The sequence below is a fragment of the Manihot esculenta genome, chromosome 2, assembly GCF_001659605.2.
Source record: "Manihot esculenta cultivar AM560-2 chromosome 2, M.esculenta_v8, whole genome shotgun sequence".
NCBI lineage: Eukaryota > Viridiplantae > Streptophyta > Magnoliopsida > Malpighiales > Euphorbiaceae > Manihot > Manihot esculenta.
The window spans coordinates 33,050,266-33,056,327 of NC_035162.2; the positions used below are offsets into that span (position 1 = coordinate 33,050,266).

At 35.7% G+C, this 6,062-nt stretch overlaps 1 long non-coding RNA gene across 1 annotated transcript; it reads left to right on the forward strand.

Moving 5' to 3' along the window:
- Positions 1–3,650: 3,650 nt before the first annotated feature.
- LOC122722602 lies at positions 3,651–5,387 on the forward strand. Its single transcript, XR_006349523.1, has 2 exons — positions 3,651–3,712; positions 5,063–5,387. It is a non-coding gene; the product is annotated as an uncharacterized LOC122722602 (long non-coding RNA).
- The last annotated feature ends 675 nt before the right edge of the window (positions 5,388–6,062 follow it).

Consider the following 6,062-nt stretch of genomic DNA (forward strand, 5'->3'; position numbering starts at 1 on the left):
TCATCAAGCACATAGGACTTTTTCTCTTGCTTGAGAACAATTCTCAAGTTTCTAAACCAGTCAACAAAATTAGTCCCATTTTCTTTCAGTTTATCATTCTCAAGGACAGATCGCAGTGACAAGGTGGAATTGTTATTAGCAGCCATAATTATCTACAAAAATATGCAAACATAATTAATTTAGTAAATTAATATTGAGGTGATAATAATCTCCCACTAAAATACAACCCTCAAAATAATAATAATATTTTAGTGGGCTAAGATCCATATTTCACCTAATTCTAAGTCAGCTTTGGCATAACGCTTAGAATTAAGTTATTTAGTTAGGTAACCCCTTACCAATTACATCTAATGTAACTCTTAGATTATGAGGTGTTGACATCATATGTCAAATGCCTGTTATACCCCATTGATAGAGCATAATTTAGTCCATTTTATATTAATATTATTGATGAATATTTACATGATTTCTGCTTAATTTATTGCTTTTAATATTGTTTTGCAGAAAATAGTGTAAAAGGGAAAATTGAAGTAAATCCCCCTAAAACTGCTTTATTTGGAGTAAAAGAGAGTAAGCCTGCCAATTTGGATCCAAAACGAGCTAAACGGGGAAAATATTCTGAAGCTTAAAACACTTGGGCCAAGTACATGGACCAAGGAATTCGCGCAAATGGACCAAGCTAAATTCTTGCGCGAGGACGGCCCACTCCAACATGGCCCGCACTCCACACTCCCACACCTTCACTTCGCGTGGACCCACCAGCACATGGACGCCATCCATACAATGGACCAAAGAGCACTTCACAAATTCATCCGCAAATGGGCCATGCAAATTCTTCCGCACTTGGGACACATTCACATGGGCCCCGCCGAAACATCTCTTCACGTGGACCAAAGCTCGCGCACACCACTTCATCAACTTCAGCGCGTGGGCCCCGCCTAGGCTTCAACTCCATGCACTTGGGCCAAACCACTTCGTTGCTTTTGCACATTCACGCTCACTGTGGATGACCCATTCCCTTCGCATGGACCACTCACACCTCAGCCCATTCAAGCGCTTGGACCCGTTCTCGCTCAAATGACCGCGAGCAATTTTCCTGAATAGGGCACCGCCCCTCAGCTCTATTTAAAGAGCTTTCAGTGGCCGAAGAGAACAACAAGTCAGAATTCAGATTCAATTCGGCACTTCCACCACCCGGCGCAAGGAAGAATTCGGTTCTTCTTTCTTTTCTTTTTCCTTTTTTTTATTTTATTTTTCTGTTCTTAATTCAGTCAATGAGTGGCTGATTTCTTTAATCTAGTTGAATATTGGTTGAAACTTTAGTTAATTGATGGGTTATGAGACTTGATCAAATATTGTTTAATTTTTGGGAATTCAATATTTATGCAATTTCATATTTAATTCTCATATTATTTTGTTATTGAGATCTACGTTGTTTTTTTATTGCAAAATAATTATTTGTTAGTTTGAATAATTTAAGTCCGTAATTGCTTGAGTTATTCTTACATGAGAACACTTGGGATAAAATCCAAGGAAATTGCATGATCTAGCGTTATCTTCATACGTTTGGGTAGCTAGGATTGGATCTCTCTATTTCTTAATGCAATTGACAATTGTTTTGATGCCTAAGGCCCAAGAATGTTCCTTGGCAATTTGTTGATTAGTAATTAATTAGAGGACGTTCCCTAATTGGTTTAATCATAAGGAGAGATAATGGTGGTGAGAAGCGTCTTCCATCTCCATAAACTAATCTATTGAATCAACCCAAAAGAACAAAGTGTCTGTGATTAATCCCAACGACTAAAGTGGATCCAATACTTCAACTAGAGCTTTCTTATTATTTATTTCTCTTTTATTTTATTATTCGCTTATTTTAATTGCTTTTAGTAGTTTGTTAATCAAATCAATTTCAAACCCCCCATTTTACTTTTACTGCAATTTATTTTTATTCCGCTTTCAGTTTATCTCCTTTTTTGTTTATTTCATTATTTCAGTTTATTTTATTGGTCTTGTTAAGAAAAATAAATAGGTAATCAATTCTCTATGGATTCGATCCTTCACCACTATCTGCAGTTGTAAATTGTTGATAACCAAGAAGGTTATTTTTGACCGGTTTCGACAACCGTGAGTCAAAAATTGGCGCCGTTGCTGGGGAATTGATTTAACTCATTTGTTTTTCTTTTAGGACCAGATCTGAACATAAAGAAAAAAAAAGAAATTCACCAAAGGCACAGTCACCATCATAAATCTGAATCATAGCTGAGGTAAGTACATCTGTTCGGTATTCTCAACTTTCTAAACTAATCTCTGCTGTGAGAATTTTTGTTATAGGCCAAGCTGAACAAGCCCAACCAATACCTCAAGGTTTCAATACTGATCTTTATGAGAAATTAAAGGCTTTGCAACATCTCCAACACGAAGTGGATCAAATGGCCCAACAAGCACTTACATTTGAAGGATTCTATGAACAGTCAAGACATGATCCATACTATAACACATACAGTCCAGGTTGGAGAGACTATCCAGACTTCAGTTATGCAGAGGCTAACAACTACTAGGATTATCAAAGATATCAAGCCCAACTAGAACCTCAAAGTTCCAATCTTGATGAGATTATGAAGACTTTACAAAGTATCCAACAGTAACAAGATCAACTGAACAAATCATTGAATGCAACCATGTTAAGAAGAGAGGAAGAGCTTCAAGATGTATGGGATGATGATGAAAGTTGGCAAGTACAAGAACAAGTTGCTGAAGAGACCCAACCAGAAAACTGTTTGTCCCAACAAACTGGTCAAATAGAATGTAACATCCTCAAACACATAGCTAGAGCAGTGACATCACTAGGTAGGGCTAGGCTATTTCACTACTAGAGTAAGTGGCCTTAGGGGAGGTACTAGCATAACTCTAATCTGCTAATAACTGAATTATAGAAAACTCAAATAAAGAAACGGACATATTCAGAAATAAAGTAGACAGTGTGATTAGCGAGTCGGGAACGAGTCACTTTCGGGAGGTGCTTAGGGTTTCCCGACGTGCTTGCTTGAGGTGTTTGTTTTAAATCTGTCATGGTAGCTTAAGTAAAAAGGACTTCTAAAGGCTAAAAGCATATTTTAGTAGGTCAATCTATGATTATTGAAAGTGTAAAAAACTAAATTGAAACATGGTAAAGAGTTTAGTGGGTTAAAGTATAAATATGGAAAGTTAAAACATAAAAGTCAAATTTTACTTTCCATGTGTCATCTAGCTAAGGAAAGAGGAAATGAAAAAGCAAATTAAAGGAAAAAAAAAAGGATTGTCATCTTCTCCATTTCACTTTGCCGTAGCTCACACCATAGAAGACCAAATATTTGTTTTGTCATCCTTCCATCAAAGCCAAGCCAAAACCTCACCAAATCAATTTCTTTCTTTAACCAAAATTCATCCTAAGACCTAGATCTAAAGGAAGAGCCATATATTGAAGGGATTGAAGAAGAAAAGTTTAGGGTTCCATTTACACCAAGCTTGAAAATCAAAGGTAAGCTTAGAAATGTGTAGGAAATAACATCTTCTCATTTCTTCATGCATGGATTTGAATTATAGAGCTTTAATTTATAGTTTATTCAATCCTTTCCTAAGACATAAATCTACCTAGGTGTAGGTGAAGGAACATCAAGGGGAAAGGAGATAGCTAGAGATTAGAAGAGGAAAAGAAAGAAGGAATCCAAGAAAGGTTTGGTGTTTGTATGATTTTCTGTTTTCCTTTGATTTTGCCATGAATAAGTGAAATTAGGGGTTGATTTTATTTGCTGTAAATGTTGCTTTGATTGTATAAATATGTTATATGAATGTTAAAATGATGTTTGAAAGGCTTAGAGTAAAGAAATTTAACATGAGAGCTGAAAGTGCAAATCTGGCAGAATAGGTTGTAACAGGGCAGCTTGTGTTGACATCTTTATAACTTATTGTGTATTTATTGAAATTAGGCCTAAGATATACCAAATGAAAGCTGAGACAAAGATCTAAAACTTTCATGAATTGACCAAATTCTGAATCTGTAGGTAAGATGATGAAAATTTGAAGTGAACCTAAACTGGATACAGAGTTAGTGCATCCGGAACAGTGTGTATTGATTATACTATAACTAATTATGTACTCAGTGAAATTTGTTAATACCAGTGCCAAATGAATCCTAAGAAGTATACCTACAACTTTGTAGAAGACACTTAAGCTTTAATTTGTATGGAAATGTATGAATCTGATAATTTTTGTGATACTATAAACAGGTACTAAGACTGGACTGATTAAGACCTGATTGAGCAGCTTATAAAGAAAAATTCATAACTTAAGTTAGGATGATCAGAATTGCATGAATCATACCTTGTTGGAAAGATAAGACATAAATGTACATTTCTTATGAAGAAACTGAAGTTAAATTATAACTCTAAACTACTTGAAAAGTTGATGCAATATATGGCAGAATGTAGTTTTCTACATTAAAATGCTAAGTCAATAAAGTTTTGCACTATTTGCCATGAGTTTTCCATATTGTAAATCTTGGCATATGATATATGTAACTTGGAAAATGAATTCAAATAGCTTCAAATGGTATGCATTTTACATTGATACATTGAATTAAGAGTGCTTGGCCCTGGTAAACGTAATAGGAGTCGAGGTTAGTATAAGGGTATGGCATGCCATATAAACATACAGAGTTCGCAGTACTGCTACCGATACATGATCTATATTTGAGGTTACATATCTGGTACCTCATAAGCATGGCCACAAAGCCCTGCTATCACAGTTTTGGCCTCTGAGCCTACCGTTCGGCACCCTGTGCCTACCGTTATAACTCCTTATCTACCTAGTCGATCCTACTATGTGTTTATAAGGGCTAAGAACTTAATTACGATTGATACTTGATTTTGTGAACTTATTGGTGAATGTTAACATGTTAGCATCTACTAGCCTGTAATGGTTTACTTGATTATCTATATATGTGAACTTGTTTGTTTTAGTCTGTTATTCTTGCTATCACCCACTGAGCATTAGCTCAGCGTGTTGGTTTTTTTACCTCACGCAGGTTGTAGATAAAATAGGGGCAACGGAAGTTTTCAGAGATCTACATCAGATATCAAGGCCATCATCATAGCTGGTTGTTTTGAGTCTCTGAGTCGTGTGCAGTTATATTTTGGCATGTACATATTTAATAGAGTGAGTTGTAAAGATTATGTAATAAAAAATAGTAAGATATCAAATGACAGTTGTTAGTGTAATTATAAGTGTGATGTTCAGTATTACAGGTTAAAGTGCTAATGAAACAGAGGAAATTCTGCCGGAAAATTTTGGTTTAGAAATCTCACATTTATTTTAATCACTTGATGAAAGTTACATGCATTACCTAAAAACTTGGTATTTACAGATAAAAGAAATTGTTTAGTCCTGATATATCTAAAAAGGTATAGTTTGTGACATTCCTCGCTCTATCTACTCTTTGATAGGGTAAGGGGACTCTGAGGGAAAAGCAACTTTATGCTAAGTTCAGTAAATGTGATTTTTGGCTCAATGAAATAGTATTTTTAGGACATGTTGTATCAGCAGAGGGAATCAGAGTAGATCCACAGAAGATTAAAGCTGTTCTAGAATGGAAGCCACCAAAGAATGTTGCAGAGGTTAGGAGTTTCTTGGGTCTAGCTGGGTACTATAGACGGTTTGTGAAAGGGTTTTCACTTATAGCAGCTCCATTGACTAAATTACTACATAAGAATGTTAAGTATGTTTGGGATGATAAATGTCAAGCAAGCTTTGACAGATTGAAGACTATGCTCACCGAAGCACCTATACTTACACAACCTCTTTCTGGCAAGGAATTTGTGATATACAGTGATGCTTCTCACAATGGACTTGGATGTGTTTTGATGCAAGAAGGTAAAGTGATTGCCTATGCTTCCAGACAATTGAAGCCACATGAGAAGAACTATCCTACCCATGATTTGGAGTTGGCGGCCATAGTTTTTGCACTAAAGATATGGAGACATTACTTATATGGTGAGAAATGTTACATCTATACTGATCATAAAAGC